The sequence below is a fragment of the Camelus dromedarius genome, chromosome 7, assembly GCF_036321535.1.
Source record: "Camelus dromedarius isolate mCamDro1 chromosome 7, mCamDro1.pat, whole genome shotgun sequence".
Lineage (NCBI taxonomy): Eukaryota > Metazoa > Chordata > Mammalia > Artiodactyla > Camelidae > Camelus > Camelus dromedarius.
In genome coordinates, this window is record NC_087442.1 from 59,088,281 (window position 1) to 59,103,841 (window position 15,561).

Sequence of the window (15,561 nt, forward strand, 5' to 3'; positions counted from 1 at the left end):
AGACTTTTACCGCATTTTGTTGGTTACAAGGAAAGAGGATAGTTAGACTTCACCTCTTGATACACGAGTGGCAAGGTTTAGAAGATCTTGTGGGAAACAGAGATATTGGAATGACCACCTGTGGAAAACAATGCCATAGTGTCTTTTACTCTGAAAAGGTTATTTCTGCGAAATTGAGGATGTGATATTTTGAGTAAAAGTAAATGTACTCTTTGCTGGTAGATGACTGAGGATGAATTATTATGGTAAAGAATAAAAATAATAAAAGAAATCTAATAGTCTCTTGACTCCTTGAGGCAAGATATGTTATTTGTTAGTGATACTTTCATTCCATGGAAATTCTAGTAGTTTCCCTCACCGTTAGTATCTTTGTTATTTCTCCTGCCTCAGGCCTGCCAGAAGGTCTGGAATTACACCTTTAGTTGAAACAGATTCACATTTATTACAAAGATCCAGCAACAATGGCAATAACAGAAAAGTGAAGGCCATTTGGGTCAGCTAGGTGAGGAAAGAGGAGAAAACTGATGTCAACACTGAATTGACAGAGGAGATAAGCTATCTTATGCCAGTCTGGTAATCTCTTACTTTCCCCTTCTGTGAAATAGAAAGGAGCAGTCCTGATAAAACAGTGGTGAAGCAAAGCTAAGAAAAATATTTGGGAAACAATTTGCAAATATATGGTTCTATCTGAATGCCAACTGGAAGATGCAGTTATAACACTCGGATTGGCTTGCCTAACATGTCTATGGCATGGCCTGTGTCTTTGGACCATGGACCCATCACCCAGACACTTGCTTTAATTTTTTTTTTTCCTCTAGTAGGGATGGATTTCTGCTAAGTCACCCACATTCCTACCTGGTCTTCCTCTCCAGCAGTGGAATATCCCTGCTTGGTGGCTGGCAGGGTGAGGAATAAAATACACTGAATTTTCTGACACTTTCATCTATTAACAGCAAATTTTCATCCAGTGTGAAAAAGAAGTCTGATCACAAAGGTCTGCAAAACCTCCTAGGCAACTGCCTACTGGAATCTGACATAAGCTGTTGAGAATCTGCAGTACACAGGCAGTACTCGCATACGTGAAAGCAGAAGCAAGAATGTGGTTGTGTAAGAGGAATGTTTAGTCCACAGTTATCAGGAGCTTACTTTAAAAGGATAACCTAGAGAATAAAGACTGTTTCACTACTTGGGAGTCACAGAAAGCTCATTCTCTGCAAAAGGATTCGGCGGTGCCCAGTGAAAGGGCCAGCTCACTGATTACAGTAGTACAGAATATCTGAGTTGAAACTCACCTCTTCAAAATCATTAGGGCCGACAAATTGAAGCTCTTTTGAACATGATCTTCTGAGATGAACACTGCTCCAAAATTCCAAATCTGTGGGATATTAAAAACATATTTATTGCAAGGTCTCAGAGGGAGGTTGTGGTCAGCTTCATGCTACAAGGATAGGAAAGGTAATACTTCTTGGTGTTTAGATAAAGATAATCATTTATTTTTGACACTCTCACCTACCTTTCCATTCCCATTAAATAGTTCCTGACTTTTAAGATACTGCTCTTAAAAAAGCAGATTAGAGATATAGCAATTATTGCCCAGATAAGGAGATAAGAAAAGTTTCTAACAATCCTTTAAGTTAAATTATTTACTTGCATGAGTCTCACCTGTATGGCAAGCACAGCTTGGTGCTTTTGTAAAGTCCTCTAACTCTCTTTTAAAAGTAGCTGCATTTAAGTAATCATCCATTTATACCTTTTATACCATTTATACCGGCAGATAACTGCACACCAAGCAACACTTTGTACTTCTCTGAGAAAATTTGAAAGAAACAGATTTTCCTAAAATGGGATTTCAGTGATATTTTGAGTTAAACACAGTGCTTCTATTGTTTCTGTAATTTAGAGTCTTTACTGCCAGTGAGCAAAGAAAAGCAGTGATTCCAGAGACTTTCGTAAGGCAGATAATATAGATGGTATTCCACATTCTTGCATTGTTCCTAGTGGAAAACTTCCACTGGGCTAATTAGTCTTGGAAAGAATTTCAACTCTGTGTACTACACTGTTGAGAACTGAGCATAAGAACAAGTAAGTTGCCCCTTGAATAAATAATATTTCATGGATTCAAGATACACCAAGGAGGCATAACCCCAGACAAAGATTGAGTTGCTCTGGGTAGAAAATTGATAAAAAATGTACGACTTTGAAACCAAAAACCTGCCTGACTTACTTAGCAATTGCTTACTGTGGTTTCTCAATGTGAGCTGTGTATAAACAGATCAACTTTGTTTTCAAAGTGTTTCCAAAGAGCCTGTTAACTAAGAATCAAGTACTGCTTCTGCCCATCCCTCAAAAACCAGCAAACTCTTTCCCAAGCTCAACACCTGCTGTTGAAAATCTACCACACAGTGGCCTTTATCTTCTATGCCAACAGATGTGAAGATGCCCAGAGGTCCCTCAGATGTTTGTGCTTCTGAGTCTTGTGGGGGCACCAGGAAGGGGAGGGAAAATGATCCTGGAATTCCAAAGGTCACTGCTGGATCGAAATAATGGAAATTGCCCACATGTTGAATAAAACTCAGATGTGATTACTGAAAAGTCTGGCAATCAGACCAAGAAGAACCAACTGGGCTAGAGTTTCATTTATACTTTTAAAAAGAGAGAGAGAGAAAGAAAGAAAAGGAAAGTGTGCCAGGATAAGAGAGAAATAATAATCTTCTTCAGCCTTCAGGCTACCATAATAAACAAGTTCAAACAACAGCAAAAAAAAAAAAAAAAAAAAAAAAAAAAAAACCCCAAAAAAACCAGGAGAAGTCTTTACCTGTACCAAAAGGGATCAAGTGTGAACTTTCACCTACGCTATCACTCATTTCTGAAAATAAGTGTAAGAATTTATTTTAAAGTGATTGAAGAGAGTAGAAATTTGTTTTATTTTTTACAGTAAAGGAAGACTACAATGTATATCTGAATTTTCTTTCAAGGCATTTGTGGTAATCATTTCCTTACAACTATTTTGTTCTAAGGACAGCTTTTCTTTCTAATGTTTTCTCCCTAGTCTTCACTCGAGGGTACCGGAACTCTTCGTGGTGATGCTAACATGATCATATATGTAAAAAGATGCACTTTCTGCATAAAATAAACTTGATGGTTATATGTCATAACGTCTGCATTGTAGACTTTTTACTCTAGGTTATTAAGGAGGTAACCTAGAGGCACCACAGGGTAGTACCCATTGGGTAGAGCCCATAGGATTTGGAGGCACAGTGAGAACTTGGCTCTAATCCTAGCTGTATGGTCTTGGGTACAAGTTTCCCTGTATGCATTATTCTTTTACCTAGCAAGTAAAACAGACACCTGAGAAGTGACAGGCTATGTGTATATGCTGTAGTTACACAGAAATTGGCATCCTATTCCCCCAGAGCTTTTAGGCAGTTTCACTTCAGTGTGCTCCATTCTAGACAGAAGCATGACCCGGAGGCTCCCAGGAAGGGCCACTGACTGAGTGCTGAGGGTCCTGTGGGGTGTGGAGGGGAGGTCAGGAAATACTCCTCAGAGGATAACACTGGGACCAGAGGCTCTAGTAGGAGTTAGACAGCAGAAGAGCAAGAAGCAGTTGTGGAAAAAGTGTTAGACACAGACAACATATATAAAGACCCAGAGGCACTTGATCTTCGGATACGTTCTGGGTGGGCTTTAAGGCCAATAAATGTGTTTTGAGATGAGGAGAGATGCACAGTTTTGTCTGGAACTAGAATCTCTGGAGGCAAACTGTAGTGGTTATCAGTGGTTCTCATGCAGCTTTTCTTTTTGAAGTCCAAAGTTTTCAGGGAAAATCACACAGCCTAAGACTAACACTAAGACCAAGCCTAAGACTTTGCTTAGAGTGACAAGTGGAAACTTCTTAGATGATACCAGCACCCCAAAAGCTAGTGAGGATGCACATCCAGGCTTCCCTTTCTCTTCTTTAGAGGAAACATCCCAATATGCTCCAGAACACTGGACTAACAGAAACTTCCCCACAGGGCAGACTCGTGAACTTTTACTGGTTTATTTCCCTCTCTCTGGCATACATGCCTTATTAAGACTTTGAGGTCCTTCCATCAGATCCAGTTAGTATAATGTCCCCAGATAATGGACTGGGGTGATGTTCTATGGAATACCAATTCAATCAAGGTCCCTTTGAGAAGGATTCAGAGATATCTGAGTATTTAAAGCTATCAGTTGTGCCTGTGCTTGTCCAAATATCCCACACTACTTCCTATCTTAGCAAAATAGACCTGGTGGCCTGGTATATTTAAATGAAATAACAATTACAACTTTGTCTTACAATCAAGCCCTGGCCTGATTTTTGGCCATGTCTGTCTTTCAGCCAAATGAGATGAAGAAATTATATGGTACCACAGAGGCTTTCTGGCTCTCTACCACTGCCTTGGGTTGAAAATTTAAGGTTTCATATTTATCTTTTTCTTTACATACACCTTCCAGAGCAGCTATAAGTAGTCATTCCCCCATCATCTTACTAATCACTACTGTCATCATAGCAATTAAATGCCACATCCACTTAACCTGCCAACGCTTTGATCTCTATCTTCACTTGATGCCACCACTGGTGATAATCTGAGTGACCATGGTGCCACTGTATGCTATGGGTTGCCAGTTTTCTATTCCTCTGGCATTCTGTGCACTCTTCAGATAGGAGAAACCCAATCCCAGAATCTCATTTCGAGGATCCATTTGTCATGCCCTCATACCTGGTACCAATTAGTCTTGGTTAGAGTCCTAGCAGCAAGTACAGCACCCTCAAGAGGTCTAATGATAGTTCAAAATAGGACTAATCCGGTTTTCTCTAGAAATGCCCATCAATCTGCGCTGGCTCCAAAGAGCCAACATTTTCCTATATTAACTGTATAGTATTACCTTTCACAGGTAAGATTTATAAATCATTCAGAATTCACCTCTGTATATCATACAGATTTTTTTCCCCACGGACTAAACCAATTTATCATGAACCTTCCTAAAATCCATTTACTTCCTCACTGATTTGTGATGCCACCTTCATTGTATATCGACTTCCCATATATGCAGATGTCTGTTACTAGGCTCTGCATTTTATTCCATTGATCTTTTTATCATTCTGGCTGTGTAGAGTGCCTGAATATCTGGTAGGTGATTCATGCACCTTATATTCATCCATATACATGTCAGATTCCATTTATTAAGATCTTCACACAGTCCATCATGCTCAATTACCAATGAATGATTTAAAATTACCATCTAGGGAGGGTAAGTCTGGTTATCTCTAGTACTTCTGTTTTGCTGAGCAAGGTGTAAAACACAAAGATAAGCTAAATTACTCATTTGTTGCCTGTGATTTTCCTTCTCCACACTTTCCCACACAGTGCTCTATCTTTCCTCTCAATAAAGATTGACTATGGGCTGAATTGTGTCCCCGCCACCCGCCCAAATTCATATGTCGAAGTCCTAACCCCTAGTATCTCAGGAATGTGATGTATTTGGAGATAGGATCTTTAAAGAGGTAATTAAGGTAAAATGATGTCATTAAGGTAAGTCCTAATCCAGTATTACAGCTGTCCTTATATGAAGAGCAAATTTGGATACAGACATGTACAGAGGGAAGACAATATGCAGACACAAGGAGAAGTTGACCATCTACAAGCCAAGGAGAGAGGCCTTAACACTGCTGACACTTTCATCTTGCACTTCAATCTCCAGAACTGTGAGAAAATATATTTAAGTCACCCATCCCATGGTACTTTGCCATGGCAGCTCTAGCAAACTAATACAACCAAGTATTGAAAGAGTATCAGTTTAAAGAGGTGCACCAAACTTTAGCCTACTTCTCATGCCCATATACTTTAATCTTGCCCTGTCCAAATCTATGGCTCTAATTTTGGTCTTTTTTTGTTGTTGTTGTTGAGGAGTAGACCTACAGATCAATTACATTTTTGCCATTCCTCCATTGATATCCGTATAGCACCTGGAGCTCAGGTGCTCCAAATCTAAGTCATGATGTTTTCCTTCAATTCTCCTAATCTCTGGTGGTCTGTATCTTACATAATTGCCATGGAGAGGACAGAGTCATTCTATTTTATGCAGAAATTCTGTCCTTGTCCTCCTACACATTACTCTGAAAACACATCAAAACAGTCAGTTTATCCTAATTATTTCAATCTCAGAAATGTTTCCTGCCCCTGGCTTCTTCCCATTGTGATACCACTGTGCTGGGCCAGGCCCTTATTATTCTTGTCTGGGCTTTGCTAAAGATGTCTAATTAATCTCCTCAACTCATTCTCTACATTTCTCAATCTAACCTTCATCTGTCCCAATATCGCCTAAAATATGTCTGATCATGTGACTCAATCCTTTCATGATTCCTTCATTTATTATTAATTAATTAACTTTATCAAAGTATAGTTGATTTACAATATTGCTTTGGTTTTAGGTGTACAGCATAGTAATTCAGTTATTTTTCTTCAGATTATATTGCGTGATAGGCTATTTTAAGATACTGGATATAATTCCCTGTGCTGTACAGCAAATCCTTATTGCTTATTTGTTCTATGTATACTAGTTTGTATCTGTTAATTCCATACTCCTAATTTGTCTCTCTCCCCTTTGGTAGCCATAAGTTTGTTTTCTATGTCTGTGAGTCTGTTTCTGTTTTGTATATAGGTTTATTTGTATTATTTCATATAGTATTTTTCTTTCTCTTATTTCACTAAGCCTAATATTCTCTAAGTCCATCCATGTTGCTGCAAATGGCAATATTTTATTTTTAATGGCTGAGTAATATTCCATTGTATATATACACCACCTTTTCTTAAGCCAATTGTCTGCTTTTTTTCTTGTTCATATTAAAAAAACTTTTTTTAATGAGTTATAGTCAGTTTACAATATTGTGTCACTTTCTAGTGTTACAGCACAATTCTTCAGTCATACATGAATATACATATATTCATTTTCATATTCTTTTTCACCATAAGCTACTACAAGATATTGAATATGTTTCCCTGTGCTATACAGTAGAAACTTGTTTATCTATTTTATATATACCAGTCAGCATCTGCAAATCTTGAACTCCCAGTTTATCCCTTCCCACCCTCCTCCCACTCTGGCAACCACAAGTCTGTATTCTATATCTGTGAGTCTGTTTCTATTTTATATATAAGTTCATTTGTCCTTTTGTTTTTAGATTCCACGTATCAGTGATATCATATGGTATTTTTCCTTTCTCTTTCTGGTTTACTTCACTTAGAATGACATTCTCCAGGGACATCCGTGTTGCTGCAAAAGGCATTATTTTATCATTTTTTATGGCTGATTAGTATTCCATTGTATAAATATACCACAGCTTCTTTAGCCAGTCATCTGTTGATGGACATTTAGGTTGTTTCCATGTCATGGTTATTGTAAATAGTGCTGCTATGAACATTGCGGTGCAGGTGTCTTTTTGAATTAGAGTTCCCTCTGGATATATACCCAGGAGTGGGATTTCTGGATCGTATGGTAAGTCTATTTTCAGTCTTTTGAGGACTCTCCATACTGTTTTCCACAATGGCTGCACCAAATTGCATTCCCACCAACAGTGTAGGAGGGTTCCCTTTTCTCCACACCCTCTCCAGCATTTATCATTTGTGGACTTTTGAATGATGGTCATTCTTACTGGTGTGAGGTGATACCTCATTGTAGTTTTGATTTGCATTTCTCTGATAATTAGTGATATTGAGCATTTTTTCATATGCCTATTGGTCATTCATGTGGCTTCACTGGAGAATTGCTTTTTCGGTCATCTGCCCATTTTTGGATTGGGTTGTTTGTTTTTTCTTATTAAGTTGTATGAGCTGTTTATATATTCTGGAAATCAAGCCCTTGTCAGTTTCATCTTCTGCAAATATTTTTGTCCCATTCTGTAGGTTGTCATTTTGTTTTGCTTATGGTTTACTTTGCTGTGCAAAATCTTTTAAGTTTAATTAGGTCCCATTTGTTTATTTTTGCTTTTATTTCTATTGCTTGGGTAGAAGGCCAATTGTCTGTTCAAGGGCACGTGGATTGTTTCCATATCTTGGCTATTTGTAAATAGTGCTGCTATGAATATTGGGGTGCGTGTAGTTTTTCAAATTAGAGTTTTTGTTTTTTTCTAGATATACACCCAGGAGTGGAATTGCTGGATCATGTGGTGGCTCTATTTTTAGTTTTAAAGGAACCTCCATACTGTTTTCCATAATGGCTGCACCAAACTATATTCCCACCAACAATATAGAAGGGTTCCCTTTTCTCCACACCCTCTCCAGCATTTACATTTGTGGACTTTTTAATGATGGCCATTCTGACTGGTGTGAGGTGATACCTCATGGTAGTTTTGATTTGCATTTCTCTGATAATTAGTGGTATTTGAGCATTTGTGCATGTGCCTACTGGCCATTTGTATGTTTTCACTGGAGAATTGCTTGTTTAGGTCTTCTGCCCATTTTTTGATTGGGTTGTTTTTGTTGTTGTTGTTGTTGTTATTGGTTGTATAGGAGTTATTCTCTCAGTTTTCAGTTAGCTTTCCATGAGAATTATTCCACATGTAGATGTATTTTTGGTGTGTTTCTCAGGGGAGGTAGTTCCATGTCCTCACATTCCACCATCTTGATCCATGATTCCACTATTTAAATTAAAAAGTTCTCATTCCTCAGTGAGGCATTGAAGGTCTTTTATAATCTGGACCAACCTACCACTTCAACTTTTTTTATTACCACATCTTTCTCTTGCCAAGTACCTTTTATTCCTGCCATAACACACACTGACTTTTTTATGTCCTCCACTACAAAATATATTCTCACACCTTCATGTTTTTCATCATGCTAGTCTCTGCTACAATGTCTTTCATTCCCTATTTTATTTTTAAAACTCCACACATCCTTTGAGGCCCAGGTAAACTGGTATTTTCTCTAAGAAACTGTCCTTGGTACTCCTGATTGTGATTGGCAGTTTCATACTTTGCACCCCTTATTGTACTTTTTGAATGCCATTTCCTTCATATTTATCACATTGTGTTTTAGTTAGGTATCATTGGCCTTTGCCAGGAGGTTGGAAGTTTTATGAAGGCAAGGGCAATATTTTTGTTCATTTTTCTATACCAACCTAAATATATAGCCTAGGGCTTTGTATATTATAGGTGATCTTTAAACAGCTGAACGAGTATAAGAGTTTGCCAAGTATCAATTCTATAAGAGTTTTAGGTTTTGAAACATGGCACCTTCTAATTAATTTTAGTTCTTTTATTTTATGGAAAATATGGCTTACTCATTCACAGACTCAAAGACTCATTTCTTTTTTGGCTATAAAGTAGCCCTTAGAAAATATTATGAAGAGTAAAGTGCAAGGTAATAAAAGAAGTAAAAATTAAATTTTCTTTGAAATGTCCTCAGAATTAAAATTCAGAGAAACCATTTAGAAGGCTAAAATGTGACTGCATTTACCAAATGTGATTTTTCGTAATATTTTATAGTGATTGTCAATCTTCTCAGGGCTCAGACACAGACTATGGAAAGTAGCAGGACCACTTTTCTGGATCTAGAGGAAATGTTATTTGGAATTGAAAGTGGCCTTGCAATTTGAGAGACTATATAGCAAAACATATAGCACTTGAGATATAGTCTGCACTAAATGGGTTCAAACCTTTCATTATCTTTACTATTTCCCCAAATTATTTTTGAAAGGAAGCCTGGTGTAAGTACCATTTACTGCTCAGACAGGATCCTGTGGAGTCACTCCTCAACCTATTAAACACTCTAAAGATGTGGGATCCTTCTGTCTTAGATTTAGTTATTGTGTTTTTGTTTCTCGCTTTTTTAGTTTGTTTCTGAGCCCTCTTCTTATTGTAGAGTCGAATTAGTGTTGGAGAAACAGAGGCTGTTCTAATTTAAATATTGTATATGACTACTGTGTTTGCTTTTCAAGGACTCCCCAGCAATGCGTTATAGAGCCCTGGGTCTTCAGAGTTCACAATTTGAAAATTGCTGATTTAATAAGTTAATGCAGCTTTATGGAGGAAACATAACAGTTATTTTGCTCTGACAGTAAGAGTTCTGAATGTCTCCACTCCTTAATAGTTGATAAGATGACTTCACTGGATTTCGTAAATCTCAACAGGGAGAATCTCTCTTAGTGGTGGTTAAATGAAATCCAATCAGAAAATTTGAGAGGAGAAGGTAAAATATTTGACATCCTCTACTCACTCATATATAATGCTCTCCACAGATGTGGATTCCATTTTTCACCCGGTCCCATATTAACTGTAGAATGAATAACAAAAATCTTGTTGATGAGAGAAAATTCAAATAATGCTCTTATCTCACTTGATTCTCACAAACATCCTTATGGGGTAGATATAATTGGGTAAAACCGTGTGTAACTGCCATTTGTATTAGTCAAAAATGGTTGACATCAGCAACTTCATATGGGTTTTAAACTTTATTATTTATATTTCCATTTTACAGATGAGAAGCCTGATGTTTAGAGGTCAAGTGATGTACTAAAGGTTACAGAGCTGTCAAGTTGCAGAGCCAGACCTGGAAACCAGGAACCCAGGTATGTTTGCCTCCAAAGCCTTGTTCTCCACCAGGCTGTCCTGCCAGGTGAGGAATGCAATTAGGCTGAGAGAAAAAGATGCTTGTTTTTCCCACCACTCCTTGACACAGCAGAGAGCTGGCTAGCATTTCTTTGTTGTAGTTATATTTATGATTCATAAAGACAGATCCAGACTTGTGCAAGTATATACCTTCCAGTTTCCTCCTGTATGAGCTTTAACTGTGTTGAATGAATAACGGTTTTATAGCTTTTCCATGGGGATGAAATTGCTTAAGATATGGATGGCAATGGTTTTAAAATACTTATTACTTTAAGTTGCTAAGGCTGTGACTGGCTGGAAGGCTCTCACACTGCTTCTGGGTTGTCTCATAGGTTTTCCTCCTTAGATTGTAAACTGCTCAAATACAGCTACCCTTTTTCCTTTGAAACTCCTTCTCATTCAGCATTAATAAATGACTATTGACATTTAGGACAACAGTATCAGGCTGGAAGTGGTGGTGGCCAAACTACAGACAAAAATATTGCTGCCCAGATAGAGCAGCTCAATCAAAAAGCTGCATGCGCATATTCGTGCCCTGTATACCTAATGTATACTTCATTTCACAGTTTTACTCTCCTTTTTTGGAGGCTTGCTTTTAATGCTTTTGTCTTTCAGTTATGCAGCTTTGTAGTTACAGTCAATCCTCTCCATCCCTGCCCCAGGTCTACCAGAGTAAGGGTAGTTGATTTATGCATCAAAAATCTGATGATATATAGAAGGTCATTCATTGAAAACCAAGGGGCCTGTTTAAACAGTAAGTGATCATGCAAATTAGCGTGACTGCTGGCCCAGGTCCTGAAAGAAATTAAGTTGAACTGAATAGAAACCAAGCTATGAGAAAATTTGATTTTAAATAAGGTTTGAAAGCATACATTTCCACTCTAGTACCAGACTTTTTTCAAATCACTGCTGTGAATTACTACCAGTTGCATGAAATTAATAAATGTGTATAATAGGGCTATGGAGATTGGTTGCGGGGGAGAGTTTGTGGTAATAGCATTGCTGGCAGAGAGAGAGATGTTTTTAATTTACCTTCACTGTTTCGCTCAACAACATAAATTATTTTGAGATATATCTTTTTTGAAAATAATTCTCCCACACCCTGCATCCCCCACCCCATAAGAAAGCCTGTGACCAAGAGCAATAGATGGAAGCCTTCTCTGGGGCCAGGATTCCTTTGACTCTGATTCCCTGTGCTAGTCTGACCAGAGTTTTTATTTATTTATTTTTTTAAACTGAAAGATATTTGAAATATAACATTGTGTAAGTTTAAGGTGTACAACATGTTGACTTGATATGTTTATATATTGTAATATGATTGCCATTGTAGCATCAGTTGGCACCTCTATCAGGTCACATAATTATTTCTTTTTTTGTGGCAGTAATAATTAAGATCTAGCCTCTTAGCAAGTTTGATGATTATAATACAATATTCTCTATACTGTACATTAGATCGCCCAGACTTACTTATCTACTAGTTGCAAGTTTGACCAGAGTTATTTTTAAAGGTGCTGTGGATTGTTTCCCTTTAAACTGGTCTTTTTCTGCCTTTGGCAGTTCTGCCCCATTGTTCTCTTCCAACAATGGACAACTTGGGCAATTGATAGGGTGAAGCTCGAGAAGTTCTAGACCTGTACAGTGAATAACAGGAAGTGGTGCAACATACCTTTGACTAATCACTCTGAAGTGCCACTCCCTCCACTAATTTCCTTGTCCTATTTCCACTTGGCAGCTACTGTTCAGCATCTCAAAGAGATAGTAACTGGATTTAGTGGGACTTCCCTAAATCCCAGAGTCATGGTATCATCACACTCTCAATTCTATTTCTACCTATATTTATCCTTTATTCTCATAAATAATATCAAGACACTCTCTATATTGAATCAGCTATGGAGGATTTTAACAAACAAATATAAAGCTTTCACGGGATGCATGACCTCCTTCCTTAGGTTGTCTTTTACATTCTGAAACATATAGAAGAGTGTATATAACATAAATGTACAGTAAAAATAATAAAATGAATAGCAATCTACCCCCTAGCCTGCTTAAGAAATAGAAAACAACAATACCTCTCAGAGAATTTCCTTATATTGTGTGTTTCTTCCTAATCCCACCACCTCTTGCCTTTCACAGGTAATCATTATCCTGAATACTGTGTTAATTTCCTTGTTTTTCTTTGATTGATATCACATATATATGTATCCTTAAATAATAAATCACATAATTTAATGAGCATCCATTTCATATAAACTGAATCACATCTACACATATGCTTTTGTCACCTGCCTTTTTTTTTGCTCAAAATTGTGGTTTTGAGATTAATCTGTGTTGTTGTCTATAGCTGTGTTTTGTTAATTTTTGTTGTATAATAGTCTATTGTTTGAACTCAGTTTTTATATTTATTCTCTTATTGATGGATATGTGAGTTGTTAAATAGTATATTTACATTATATTAAGATATTAAATAAAAAATTTCTAAATGAAATATTTTCATATTGTTTAATCAGATTTCCTTTTTGCCTGAAATAGCTACATGCAATTTCTAGTCAAGACTTAAAAATTATAATATCTTAAAATTCTTGATAATCATCATTAACAAGAAACTTTATCATAAACTTGGAAATAAAAATATTGAACCATTTTTACAGCAATCTTATTTTAAGAATCTAATAGCTATCATTTTTTCTCATTGACAAATGTTAATATTGGAGTTGTTACTTTGTGGCAGTACAAAGAAATTTTTAATTCAACTGAACTTTTCTCTAATTTGTAAACTGCTCAGGCTTTATCACTGCAGTCACTTTGAAAAGATACTAGTAATATGCTGCTAAACAGGCACATCAGCCACAAACTCCTCTGTAGTGGGCTAAGTGTCCCCGCACCACAAATTCATGCCCACCAGAAACCTCAGTATGTGAATTTACTTGGAAATAGGGTCTTTGCAGATGTAACTAATTAAGATGAGGTCATACTAAATTAGGGTGGGCAGCAAATCCATGACCGCTGTCCCGACAAGAAGAGAAGACACAGAGAAACACAGATGCACAGAGAAGAAGCCATATGACTGTGGAGGCAGAGATTACAGTGATACAGTTACAAGCCAAAGTGTGCTAAGGATTGCTGGGAGTCACCAGAAACTGAGAAGAGGTGAGAAAGGATTTTTCCCTGGAGGCTTCAGAGGGAGCATGGCCCTGCCAAGTGATTTCAGACTTGTAGGCTCCAGAATGGCAAGAAAATAAATTTCTGTTGTGTTAAGCCACCCAGTTTGTGATAATTTGTCATGGAAACTAAAATACTCTCTTTGAATGAAACGGATGAGATGCACCTCATGAAGCTTTGTCTTACTGGAGACCATGTCTGGGCTCCCAGCTTCAACACTCTCAAGCAGCTGCATCTCGGTTTGCATGTGGCGGTCTTTGGGCACCAGGATCATGACCTCCTACAACTGCTCCCCAGGCTGAACTGCTGTCCACAATGGTCCATTCTGCAGTTGGCTGATGGAGTGAATGTCAGGTTGTAGAGTTCCTGTTGGGCTGTACTCAGTGGTTCCAGGTAGCAGCAAGGGCAGGCTGACATTACAGGGCTCGTCCTCTGGAAGGACTGTGGGGCCACCTACTCACTGTGCCTGAGCAGTACTCCTCGGAGTCCTGGAAGAGGCCATATCTGGATGGAGGTGATTAGCCTAATGGCAGCTCAGGCTGCCCCAGGTGATCACTGCAAGGGCTGACAGGATCATCACACTGGTTGGGAAGCTCAGCTCTTGGCCAGAAAGCCTCAATATATACATGTAGGGCCAAAGCTGCCTCCAGTGATTGTTTACTTCTCTTGGCTCTTTTTTTTTTTCCAGCCTCTGAAGGAAGGTTTTACTTCTCAACAGTTTTGTTACAGATTTTAAACATTTTAAATGTTGTATTTAGCATATTAACTTGTGCTGTACTAGAAGGTTTTCTGTGAACATTCAGTCTATCATTTTGAGGGACATCAAAAGAAGCTGACTTTTATTTTATTATAGTTAAGGTCTTCATGTGTTGCTGTTCTTAGGTGTAGTATGTTGTATATCCTGCTTGTTAATTCTGCTTGTGAAAGCACAGGAAGCTTATACCTTGACTTACTATAACCTTATAATGACCACATTTTCAGAATCTTAAATCAGGACATATGATATAAAAAATATAATTATGTATTTATGGACAAAAGGACAGACTCTTTGAAGTATAAACTTTTATAGGAAAAGTGATTCATTGTTCAGCATCAGACTCACTTAGGTTCAAATTCCCAGGTCACCATTATTTATTATCAGTGTGATATGAGCAAGCTGTTTATATCCCTTACCTTCAACATCCTCGTCTGTAAAGTAGTATTACTTACATCATAGAGTTGTAAGTACCTGTAAGATCTAATTCCTGTTACTGCCCTTCTCACAAAGACAAGGGCTTGTGCTTTCATATTTCTCTTCCCATTTCACCCTTTTCTGGTTAAAATGTATCTGGACATGCCTCATGCCCACCAGGTCTCTGTTTTACTAAACTAACCTGAAATCAATGAAAGCCAAGGCGAAATCATAGGAATGGCTACATAATGCTAATTTATCATGCAGTATTTAAATTTAACAATAGTCTTGCATGTTCCAATTAAGAGAATGTTTAATATCTTGACCAAGGAGGTGAAAGGCTTACATGCTGAGAACTATAAAGCATTGATAAGGAAATTAAAGATGATTTAAAGAAATGGAAAGATATTCCATGCTCTTGGATTGGAAGAATTAATATTGTTAAAGGGGCCATACTACTCAAAGCAACCTACAGATTTAATGTAATCCCTATCAAATTAACCAGGATATTTTTCACAGACAAAACAATCCTAAAATATATATGAAATCACAAAAGACCCAGAATTGTCAAAGCAATACTGAAGAAAAGAATGAAGCTGGA

The 15,561-nt window shown here is 37.5% G+C and overlaps 2 long non-coding RNA genes across 6 annotated transcripts in view; one reads left to right on the forward strand and one right to left on the reverse strand.

The window, feature by feature from the left end:
- LOC116153987 (uncharacterized) overlaps positions 1-15,561 on the forward strand; it is a 162,546-nt gene that overhangs the window by 100,052 nt on the left and 46,933 nt on the right. For all 3 annotated transcript variants that reach the window (XR_010381688.1, XR_010381686.1, XR_010381687.1), the window contains exon 2: positions 10,500-10,590. This is a non-coding gene — a long non-coding RNA (uncharacterized LOC116153987). The remainder of the gene's footprint in view (positions 1-10,499; positions 10,591-15,561) is intronic.
- LOC116153986 (uncharacterized) overlaps positions 1-15,561 on the reverse strand; it is a 191,584-nt gene that overhangs the window by 35,259 nt on the left and 140,764 nt on the right. For 2 of the 3 annotated variants that reach the window (XR_010381685.1, XR_010381684.1), the window contains exon 4: positions 1,293-1,375. This is a non-coding gene — a long non-coding RNA (uncharacterized LOC116153986). Of the gene's footprint in view, positions 1-1,131; positions 1,376-15,561 lie in introns of those variants that run through there. The other variant, XR_004137776.2, reaches the window with a different exon arrangement.